Source organism: Phacochoerus africanus, chromosome 7, assembly GCF_016906955.1.
Source record: "Phacochoerus africanus isolate WHEZ1 chromosome 7, ROS_Pafr_v1, whole genome shotgun sequence".
NCBI classification, from domain to species: domain Eukaryota; kingdom Metazoa; phylum Chordata; class Mammalia; order Artiodactyla; family Suidae; genus Phacochoerus; species Phacochoerus africanus.
In genome coordinates this window covers 5,857,809-5,870,224 of record NC_062550.1, presented here as the reverse complement: position 1 = coordinate 5,870,224, position 12,416 = coordinate 5,857,809, and the positions used below count along the sequence as shown (strand labels likewise).

Genomic DNA, 12,416 nt, shown 5'->3' with positions numbered 1-12,416 from the left:
CGTTGCAACACATGGGAGGGGAGTGGGAATTCATCAGCTGGAGAAGCAGGGAAGGGCATTCCAGGAAGAGGAACCCGCGTGGCAAAGAGAAGGCGGGATAAACCAGTCCAGTGGAAGGTCACACAGGTCCTGAGGACAAGCCCTGGGAAGTGCTGTGACTTTTAAGGAAAGAGGAGAGATAATTTACAAAGGGCAGGGTGCCAGTGGTCACACCATCAAGTTGCCAGCCTGAGGTGCTCATTATGCTGCAAGAAGAGTGATTTCTGCTCTGTCTACCTACCAGCCATAAAAATTAGCACATCCTGAAAAAAAACCCCACAAGAAGGCTAGGAAACCACCGACTAGACTAAATACCCGTCAGAGCTCTGTCCGGAAGTGAACTGCTCAAGTATTTCTCATCTAGATAAATATGTGCCTTTGAAGTTAAAAAAGAAAAAAAAGTCAGGTAAACCACAAAAAGATTTGGTTTTTAAGTATTTTGAAGGTACCCATGCATTCAACTACGGTGTCACTTTCTCAAGACACTATTCCATTTCATTCAAACGTACAAGCCGGAGCCAAAGCATTCTGTTCTGCAGAAGAAAGGATACAGGGCCAGTATGGACCTCATGTGACAATCTGACAAGTAGGTTCTAACTTAACTGTGATTTATTTATATTTTTTTAATTCCTATAACATGAGGGACTGTCCAGTAATTTGGAAAAATGAAGAGGAAACACACTTATCAAACAGCATTCTGACACTAATGAGCTAAAACCAAACATAAAATTAATAGCAAGTTTCCCTTACATGGGGAAAGAGGGATTGGGGTTTGAACTAGCTGTGGTAGCTACAACAGATGCAAGTGTTAATTTCTAAGCCTCATTCTTCTTACCTGTAAAATGAGGATAAAACATGGCTGACCCGCTTCAGGGGAAGTAATGAGAAATATAAATAACACGTTACATGTGAGTGCCTGCATCACAAGATACTCAGCAAATGTTCCTCTCTGCCTGCTTTTCCCTAGTATGGCTCCTCCTGGTCCCTGGGTCTTGCTGGCCATGCCCCATCCCAAAGGGCAGAGGACACTTGAGCAAGCAGGACACATACATCCACTCCCTAGTTGTGCTACTGAAAATCCAGGAATGCAAAATAAAAATCTGCAATGTTAAGCCATATGTATATATTAATGATGCTACCTGCCTAATAAACACTTTCAGTTACCAGATTACAAAAAAAAATTAATGACACTGCCATTTATGATAAAATGCCTAATTACCATGCCAACATTGTGGGTTTGGCTCCAGACTACTGCAATAAAGCAAGTCACATGAATTTTTTGCTTTCCCAGTGCATATAAAGTTATGTTTACACTATAGTGTAATGTATTAAATGTACAATAGCATTATGTCTGAAAAACAGCGTACATCCCTTAATTTTAAAATCCTTTACTGCTGGAGTTCCCATCGTGGCGCAGTGGTTAATGAATCCGACTAGGAACCATGAGGTTGCGGGTTCGATCCCTGGCCTTGCTCGGTGGGTTAAGGATACGGCGTTGCCGTGAGCTGTGGTGTAGGTTGCAGATGTGGCTCGGATCCTGCATTGCTGTGGCTCTGACATAGACCAGTGGCTACAGCTCCAATTCGACCCCTAGCCTGGGAACCTCCATATGCCACAGGGGTGGCCCTAGAAAAGGCAAAAAAAAAAGACCAAAAAAAAAATCCTTTATTGCCAAAAATACTAGCCATCATTTGAATCTTCAGCAAATCATAATCTTTTTGCAATGGTCACATCAAAGACCAATGAGCACATGACAGAACATTGTAAATCAACTGGAATAAAAAAAGATCAATGAGCACAGATTACCAGAACAAATAATCGTGAAAACATTTGAAATTTTCCAAGAATTACCAAAATGCAACACAGAGACAGGAAGTGAGCAAATGCTGCTAGGAAAAATGGTGCCAACAGACTACTTGTTCAATGCAGGGTTGCCACAAAACTTCAACTTGCAAAAAAAAAAAAAAAAAAGGCAATGTACATGAAGTGGAAGAAAACAACATGCCTGTATAATATAGTAAGTATTATGTGAGAAACCTTGAAGAAAATGCCATGGTTACTACCATCTTAACTTCAATTATAACACTAAGCACACATAGACGCCCGCGCACGCGCGCGCACACACACACACACACACACACACACACACATACAGGCAAAGAGAGCCCATCCTTAAGAAAGTATCTATCGGTTTGGCTGGCTCAAGAAATAGCCAGTGTGGAGTTCCTGTTGTGGCTCAGTGGTTAACGAATCCGACTAGGAACAATGAAGTTGAGGGTTCAATCCCTGGCCTTGCTCAGTGGGTTAAGGATCCGGCATTGCCATGAGCTGTGGTGTAGGTCGCAGATTCAGCTCGGATCCCTCGTTGCATAGGCCGGAAAGACAAAAAAAAAAAAGGAAAAGAAAAAAAAAAAAAAGAACTAGCCACTGTCCCCAATTTTTAAGGTTTTTTTTGTTTGTTTGTTTGTTTCTTTTTAGGGCCATATCTGTAGCATATGGAGATTCCCAGGCTGGGGGTCAAATCAGAACTACAGCCATAGCAATGCAGGATCTGAGCTAACTGCAACCTACACCACAGCTCATGTTCCTAGTTGGATTCATTTCCGCTTCACCAGGACAGGAACTCTTCCAATTTTTAAGCATTTTAAATAAAATATGTAATTTATTCTGATAAGCTCAGTAAAACTGTATCAAGTCAAACAATGATGTTTTGATCATTTCATGTACATTTTCCCCAAGATTCTGAATGCCAGAAACCTTACTACAAGCTGGGACAGGGAGTAAGATAAGTCAGTAATAAGAGCCGGCCCTGCCGTCCAGGAGCCACAGTGTAGCAGGAAAGATAAGACAAGTCCCCTAATTAGGCTGACAGGGAGGAGGAGGAGGGCAGGAGAGTCTGGAAGAGGAAGGGAGAGGCCAGCTGCTTGCAGCCCAGCGAGAGTGAGGTGCTCCAACCAAGGGGAGAATCAGGAGCTGCTCTAAGAGGCTGGAGACACAGACTGAAAACAACACCCACACCCATGAGGGCACAGAAAGCTTTGGGGTAGCATTCTTAGATCTAAAATGCTGACCACTTTAGCTTATTTTAAAACATGTTTAGGAGTGGGTGATTACCCAGGGGAAAAAAAAATCCATAGGCTATGTACCAAAATGTGAATTCTTTCATTGGACAAAGGGCACTGAAGGCTTACAACTGTGCCAGGCATGGGGCAAGGCACGTGGGGCACAAGGGTGAACAAGAGTGAGAAAGTCCCTGATGACACTGAAGGGGCCAGAGGACTTTAAAGACAGATCAGTAAGGAAAGCAGCTCAGGTAGTGTGGGGGCTGGGGGAGCTGGAAACAACATGGGGGACAGAGTGTCCAGGGGTACTGCAGACAGGATGGTAGTCAGCAAAGGTTTTTCTGAGCAGGGGACACTGAGCAAATACTTGAATAAATGTTAACGTTTATTTATCCTCTCTGGGTGGCAGAATACGTGAGTACGGGGTTTTCCTTTTTGCATATCTACATTTCTTAATTTTTCGGCCCTAATAATATATGAGTTGAGTCACTTCTGAAAACTCAAAAAGAAAATAAGGCAGCACCTCGGCACCTTCTGTAACTTCCATAAACATGAAATCTAAGATTTCCGGGAAAGGGATCCCTGTCTCTTATCGTCAAGTCACAGATAATCGGCCTGGGTATCACTTACATTCACTCAGTGGCAGTGCCGCCCACTGGCCCCCAAGCCCTGTCCTGCAAAGACGAGGGGCCTGGGCTCTCCCTTCTCTTCTCTACACACCCTTTTCCTGTGTGCCCGTGTGCCTTTAAACATCAGGCTCCCGACTTTGTACTTCTCAGCACTGGCTCTCCCTCTTACATCCTAATCTTACCTCTTCCCTGAGCCCCAATCATTGGCTCAATATCAACTCCTGGGCATCCAAGAGGCCTCTCAGAGGCACCGCCCAAAACCACCCAGGCTCCTCCTTCCCCCAGATCTCTGACTCTACCCCTCGTCCCATCAGCTCCACCCTGAAACGGAGACAGTTCACACCACCTCTGCCTCAGCTCTGCTGGTTCGGCCACCAAACTGCAAACACGTCAAGAGCTGCCTGTGACACTCCACACCCCGACCTGCAAGGTCCCATATAATGTGGCCCCAGCTTCAGCTTCAGTCTTGGCTCCTTCCAGTCCCAAGTTCCTGACTCTTAGCCATGGTGACCTTCCTCTGGGTCTCCAAATGCACCACCTTAGGCCCACCTTCAACCAGCTTCCCCTCTACCAGGAAAAAGCTTCCTCCAGGATCCACAGGCTCTGCTGCCTCACACCATCGGATATCTGCTCGTGTATCACCTTCTTAAGAAAGCCTGCCCTAGAAACAAAAATCTATCTCTGCAGAGAGCGTGACAAAGTCCAAAAACAACAAACGGGCAAATGCACGTGCAGTCATGAGAACATGGATTCTGCATGACTGGCTCACCACAATCGCAGGGGGAAAATGCTGGGATCGGGGGAGTCAATAGCCATCCACTAAATAGATAGAATTCCCGTTTACATCTGTTAAAAAAATGCAAGCCTTCCTTAACCGGTCCCCAATCCTCTGACAGGTCAGCCCCTAACTCTGCTTTATTTTCTTAGTAACACTCAGCCCCCACGTGCCAGACTGTATATTTATACACTGTCTCTCTCCACTCACAAGAACGCAAGCTCCTAAAGAACAAGGGCTCTGTTTGGTTTGCTCCCCCATCCCTAGCACTGATGCATAACAGGCACACAATAAATGTGTCTACAATGAAGGAGTCAAGGAATGTGCTCGGCTCAGGCACAAACACACAATATGAAAAAACAGACTTGCGTTTCTAGCAGCAAGCCAAACTAAATATCTTAACGATATTCCCATTGAAAAATGTTAAAAGCTGAATAAAGTATAATATCACTTTATTATATTATGAAATATAATAAAAGAACTTAAAGATACCAAAAAGCAAATTTAAAGAAACCCCAGAATGTAAGTAGATAAATCAGCTTTCTCTGAGGTGACAAAGAGAAAATACACAAGAAAGGTTAACAGACTTCAAAGAAATCGTGGCGTCTAACTTACATCTCACGAAGTTCCAGAAAGAAGTAACATTTGGAATGTGGAAGATGTAGATCTTGCTGTGGTGCGGTGGGATTGGCAGCATCTCTGCAGTGCCAGGAGGCAGGTTCGGTCCGTGGCCTGGCACAGGGGGTTAAGACCTCCTTCGGTAGGTTGCAACTGCAGCTCAGATCTGGTCCCTGGCCCAGGAACTTCCATGTGCCGTGGAGCAGCCAGAAAGGACTAAAGACAGAAAGACTGTGGAAGAAGGTGTGCCCTTGCGCGGCAGTGGGTCAAGGATCCGGCGTTGCCACTGCAAGGACTTGAGTTATTTCTGTGGAACAGGTTCCATCCCCAGCCTGGGAACTTCCACATGCTGCAGGCATGGCCAAAAAACGAACGTGGAAGAAGCAATAAAAAGAAAATTTTCAAGACACTGACACTAAATCACAGACCAAGGAAGTCCACAGAACTCAAGCAAGATTTTTAAAAGAAAGAATCACACCAAGACAAGTTGAAGTAAAACTGTAGGACCTCAAAGATACAGAAAAAAATCATAAAAGCAGCCAGAGAGAAATAAATTCAACACACTGAGCAACAATAACCACCAACTAAGAATTCTAAACCTAGCCGAACAGTTTTTAAGAACTAAGAACGAGATATTTTCAAACATAAAATATACACCACCCAAAAAACACTCACAGAAAGGGAACTTATTTTTTTCTTTTACAACTGCACCTACGGTTATGAACGTTCTCAGACTAGGGGTCGAATAGGAGCTGCATGTGAGGCCTACGCCACAGGCACGGCAAACACCAGATCCAAGCCGCATCTGCGACCTACACCACAGCTTGCTTGCCACAATGCCAGATCCAGCAAGGCTAGGGATCAAACCCACATCCTCACAGAGACTACATCAGGTCCTTAACCCACTGAACCACAATGGGAACTCCAGAAAGGGACATTTTAAAGGATATACCACAGGCAAAAAGAAATTATCTCAGCTGGAAAGCTTGAAGCACAAGAAAGAATGGTAAGTAAATATACTGGTAAATGGATAAATCTAAACAGCATTAACAGTAAGAAACATAATGTCTAATTTGTAGGATTAAAAAATTCAGAAAAGAAGGAATTCCCATCGTGGTGCAGCAGAAGCAAATCCGACTAGGAACCATGAGGTTGCAGGTTCGATCCCTGGCCTCACTCAGTAGGTTAAGGGTCTGGCATTGCCGTGAGTTGTGGTGTACGTCGCAGACATGGCTCGAATCTGGCACTGCTGTGGCTCTGGTGTAGGGTGGCAGCTGTAGCTCCAACTAGATCCCTAGCCTGGAACCTCCATATGGCAAGAGTGCAGCCCTAAAAAGACAAAAGACAAAAAAAAATTTTTTTTTTTCAGAAAAGAAATATTGTACAAGCTGGGAGGGAAATGGTTAAAATGTTTTAAATCCTTCCATTAGTCAAGAGAAAAGTAAACACATCACTTTAGACTTTGTGAAATGTGTTTATTAGAAATGGATATGGAGGAAGTTCCCTCTGGTTCAGTGGTTTAAGGGTCCAGTGTTATCACTGCTGTGGAACTTCCACATGCCACAGGTGTGGCCATAAAAAGAAATAAAAAGAATTCGAAAAGAAGAATCAAAATATCATTATTTGTAGAAGATAAGGTTTTAGCCAGGTTGATGGACACTGACGGTATCTGTCTAGAACGACAGCTCTCAGCTAAAGCTTAAGAGCTTCTAGTTAAGTACAATATTGGGTGCTCTATGTAGGAGGGAAAGGCCATTATAATTTTTACTGTACAGAATAAGAAACTGAGACTTAGAGAGATGAAATATCTTGCCCAAAGTCACATGGCAAGTAAATGGTTAGTTCCAAAATTAAGTTTATCTGTCCCCAAAGCTTAACCGCTATGCCTGCCACCGAGTGACAGACAAACGACAATGACACATATCAAATGAGCACCATCTGTGCTCTCAGAGGGGAGTATGACTGTGTGATTACAAGTACTGGACATAACAAGGAGAGATTAACCTGAGGGAAGCCAGGGACGCGCTCTGGAGCTGGGTCTGAAGCATGCGGGAGGTGTCCAGACAGGGAATGGTATTCTGGTGAGTGAGACAACAGCGTGTACTAAGGCGAAAAGGTATGAAAGAATCAAGAATGTGATAGCAGGACAGTGAAAAAGGGAGTAGCTGAATGTGAGGCAAGATAGGTGCCGCCAAGCTGGAGGCCTCGAGGGCCACACTAGGAATCCACGAAGTCATGGGGAGGCCCTGATCAAAAGCCTGTGAAGGAAAGTGCCCTCTGGCAGGCAGCAGAGAACAGACCCCAAGCCTGAGTGCTTGAAATGCAGCTGGTGCGATTGGGGAACTGACTTCTTTACATCCACTTCCAATTCATTTTAATGTAAAGAGCCACACGTGGTTGCTGGTTACCACAGGGACAGTTCAGCTCTAGAGGTCAGAGACAGAAAGAGAAACGCTAGGAGACCAGGAAAGGGGAGCAATACGAGGAAGAGCGGAGGAGGAGCAAGAATGAAAGTTCCTATTTTTGGAGGCAAGGTGTGTGGTAATGCCACAAAGAGAAACAGAAACTTCAGAGGAACTGGGTCAGGATGGAAAATAACTGGGGCCCGGGCCTGATAAATCTGAGGTCCCTGAAGCCCATCTACCCCTGTACCACCATCCTGCCACGGCAAACCCCAAACACAGCGTATTCTTTCTGACCTCCTTGGCCGCTGCATGTACTCGCCCTCCACCTCCCCTGTCTGCCTCAGAAACCTCTCTTGCCAAAACATCCACCCGTGAACTTTGCCCCAACCTCCCACACGCTTCGCAGCAGTCTAAGATCCTAGAGTAACGTAAGGAGACTCATCACCCTGAGTTCAGAAGTCTCTTTATCTGCCTGGACCAGTGAGCTTCTCAGGAGCAAGAACTCAATCTCAACCATCACGGATCCTAGGGCCTTGCGCTGTGCCTGATGCAAAGTGAGTGCATGAGAAACTCTGCCAAGTGGGTAAGGTGAACACATGCATATGCCCGCGTGCAAAAGTGAACAAATCAACTGATCTAGCCATCCAGCACTCAAGTGGACCGTCCCTCCAGGTAGTGACCTAGTGGGCGGTTGGAAGTAAGTACAGAGCCCGCTCAGGTGTCTGCACAGTCATCAGTGAAAGCGGTCAGGTGCTGGAACAAGTATGGTTTACGTAAACCTCACACCAGGAGTTTTCATCATTGTGACAACTGCACCCATGCCAAATTCAAACTCTTCAACCTCAGCAGTCTACTGGATGTGCCTAAGAATAAATTTAATGCCTTAGAGTTCACTATTCAGTATATACTGATTTCTCCCCCCAAAGTAGTCCTGACCCTTCTCTGCATGGTCTTTCGGTCTTGCTGTACAACATGCTTCCTGCGCAGTAAGGGTCAGATCTGATGACTGAATGAACCTGAGCTGAACACCCCCAGAGGTGGTAAATTAACAAAATGTCTGTTTTCCAAGTCAACAGATAATTGGTCATCGGTCCACTGTTCCCTGTGCTATTTTTTCTTTCTGAGTTAGCTCATACCAGAAAAGAACCATAAAGAGAACACTTCATTGTCTGCAAATTGCCCCACGCTTCATTTATTTTGCTAAACAAGCACTACCAATATGTTAGGCACTTGAGAATCAAAGAGAATTCCAAATTGGTAAGTTCAACATTTTAGCCCTGTTAATTTCATCAACAACATGTTGTCAAGTAAGCACTTTCCAGCAAAATCATTCTCCTTGACCTCCCTCAAGGAGGCTACAGCAGAACAAATCCCAGTGGAAAACAAGACTGAGTAGGAAATTCATAGCACAGGCTTCACCTTAACAAAAAGGAAAATTTAAATCCCATACTATTGTGATGACCCCTGGCACATATTTCAAATTTGGGACACTTCCATCAGATTCTTTAAGTTATCCAAAAACAGAATATTATGCTTCCTGAGTCCACATAGAGATTCAAGTCTTTTGATTCACGTATGACAGAGTCTAAAAAGAAAAAAAATTTTTTAGGCCAAATTCCCAGGGCTGGAGAAGATGCTAAATAGACACCTCGTCTGTCACTTGGCATCAAGGAGGAACTGTGAGATGCAAAGCACTTACAGACTGCCCAGGTGAAACACAACTACAGTGCCTTTAACCTCTTTAGAAAGAGGACCACTGCCATCTACTCATTCATTCAAACGAATGGCCCATATTTTCCAGTGTTACTACCCTCTCACTCCACACCCACAGTCATCTTTTTACTTGCCTCCAGGGCCTACAATCTTCCTGCGCTCCAGGGGAAGTTTCTTCAAAACCTCAGAGGAGGTTCTAAGGCCCCCACTAGAAGCTGGCTTGGAAGAATCCCTGAGCAGAGATAAAAGTGAAGAAGGCCCAAAGACCCCAACAGCACACATTCTCAGAGATTTCTGAGCCAGCAGCGGCCTCAGGGCCTGCCTTTAAACCCTTCCTCGGTCTGCAGCAAAGCCAGCACCATATCCCCCCTCACTTCCAAGTTTACAGGCATAGTCAGAATTCACACTAATGTGGCAGAAGCTAGGGGCAAGGAAGAAATGTCAAATCTTACTATTGACTGAGACAATTATATGTTAATTATATGTTTCTATATGCCTATGTAATTTCACATACATTTTTAAATATGTAAGACCAATTATATATTAAGAAAAGGAAGCCAGTTAAAATATTCTACACATAACTATGTATGGAAAATATGACAGTACATACTGCTAATTGGGGAACAAAGGTAACTAAATTATGGGAGACGTGAACTAAGCCCCTCCCTGAAGTGGGCTCCTCACCCTTTACCTCCCATGTAGTTATGTGGCTCGTCAACTGAAAGCAGCAGCTTCTTCAATGACAATGACAGAAGTGGCCACCAGCACACCCGGAGGGAAGACATAATTCTGACCTCGCACTGAAGACACTGCTCACATATCCTACCTCATTCCCAGGTTTTAGAAATTAAAATAGCTATAAAGTTACTGGCCACAATTTTAAGAACAATTAAAATATTTCTGAAAATGTCTATTTTCCTGTAGTGTATTTGTTTCCGAAATTCTTCACAACATATACTCAAAATACTTCAGAAAATACAAGTAAGTGCTAGCCAGTGAACCTCCCTAAGGTGACTCTGGACAGACAGTGGGAACCACATCCAGGTCTAAGAACAGTCCCCCACTGTTCTCAGCATGCCTCTATTTGCAACTAATTTCCATACGTGAATTTCAGAGGGATGCAAATTCAATTTCTGGGAGAGACTTTTTTAACTGATTCTGGAAGGTTGTGGGTAAGTTTCATGTTTATAAATTACCCCCTTTATTGACATTGTAATGCATTGTTTTAAAGTCTATCCTATTCCCAAACCCCATCAGTTCAGACTGAGACACAGCAAGACAGAACTGTCAGTGTCCCTCATAAGGCCTGGTGCTCCCACAGAGGTCAGGGCTTTCCTTTCACATCCTGAAGATTCCTCTTTCAAAGGAGAATCAAGTACTTTTGTCTTTTTTTTTTTTAATTTTATTAGTTATGATTTTATTGAGTTTGGATTTCTCATCTAGCAGATAATATATTGAGGTTTTCTTATAACAGTAACAACTGAGTGAGACTTAGTTTAGGGGAGAAGCAAGAAAAACTTTATTAAATAGAGAACTCTTTGGTTTTAAGAAAAATCTCTCTCAGAGGGAGAAAGGTCAATGCTCTTCGTGCTTGAGGTAATTCACTGCACACCTATGCCAACTGGTACTTGCTTAGGTAATTACTGAATAAACTCTGAGTATTTGAAAATGAAACAAATGAAAATGGACTCGTTAGAAGAAAAAAGCCAGTCTTGGCCAAGCCCTACTAATCTTGAGATAATATGTGGAGAAAGCAGATAAAGGAAAGGCCAGTAGCCCAGAAGTCAGGAGACCTGAGTTCTAGACTCCCTCAGCCACCAGTTAGCCATGTGACCTTGAACAGGTAAGCAAGGTATTTGACCTCTTGGTCTTAATTTTTTTTAAAAATGGAAAAGAATCTGAAAAAGAATAGTTACACACACACACACACGTATATACATGTATAACTGAATCGCTTTTCTATAAACCTGAAACTAACACAAAATTGTAAATCAACTGTACTTCAATTAAAAAAAAAATGAACGGGCCCAACTATAATGACACCAAGCACCATTACAACTCTAAAATCATGTTCCCGCCGTTCAAATTATGCCACCACATAAACAAAAGAATTACGTGGCTGAGCAAAATATAAGACTCACAAACGTAGAAAAAGAAACGGAAAAAAGGGTGGGGAGGGAGTTCCCGTCGTGGCGCAGTGGTTGACGAACCCGACTAGGAACCAGGAGGTTGCGGGTTCACTCCCTGCCCTTGCTCAGTGGGTTAAGGATCCGGCGTTGCCGTGAGCTGTGGTGTAGGTTGCAGACGCGGCTCGGATCCTGCGTTGCTGTGGCTCTGGCGTAGGCCGGTGGCTACAGCTCCGATTGGACCCCTAGCCTGGGAACCTCCATATGCCGCGGAGCGGCCCAAAGAAATAGCAAAAAGACAAAAAACAAAAAACAAAAAAAAAAGGGTGGGGAGACTTAATTTTTACTACTGGTATAAATCTCAGGCCTTTTCAAGACATGATTCAATTTGAATCTGTATTATTTTCATAAATACAGAATTAGGTTAGATATCTTATCATGAAGAAGGAAGGGATTTGTGGACATACTCTGAATTATAAAAGCCAGGACAAACCTGACCAAGGTCTGAGAGAAAAATTAGACAGAGGGGATTTCTAGAATATAGGGACTAGGCAACCCTGAAAGTGTCAGAAATACACGCATCATACTAGGAAACAACCTAACAAGAAAATATGCTTCTCTAGGTGGCACAGACTGTACCAGCATGGCGCTTTCTGGAGAACAGCAAGGGGACACTGCTTTTCTAACATTCAAAGCAATAGGTAACCCAATAAATATACTCACCTAGTAATGAATCAGGTTATCAGGATTTCCTTTTTAAAATTTTCCACTTAGAATTACAAGACAGCGTAAGTAAAGGGGGGGGGGGGGCATGATTTTTCAGTTCCAGAATACAACTTCCAAGGTAAGAAACAATTAAATATGTATGTAAAGCTGCTCAGTTATTGAAATAATAAACCTTTTACATTTTGCTATCCAATAAAAATGAAAACAAAGTGTCCGGTGACAGCAATCAGACAGGGACAAGGGCACAGGGTCCAGCTGAGAAAAGAAATAAAAAGGAACTGACTGAGGAGAAAGACGGTGGGGGTCTTGGAGCAAGCTGCATG

The 12,416-nt window shown here is 43.7% G+C and overlaps 1 protein-coding gene across 5 annotated transcripts in view; it reads right to left on the bottom strand.

Moving 5' to 3' along the window:
- Positions 1-12,416, bottom strand: part of PACSIN2 (protein kinase C and casein kinase substrate in neurons 2) — a 132,038-nt gene that overhangs the window by 73,124 nt on the left and 46,498 nt on the right. The gene's annotated exons all lie outside the window — the stretch shown is intronic.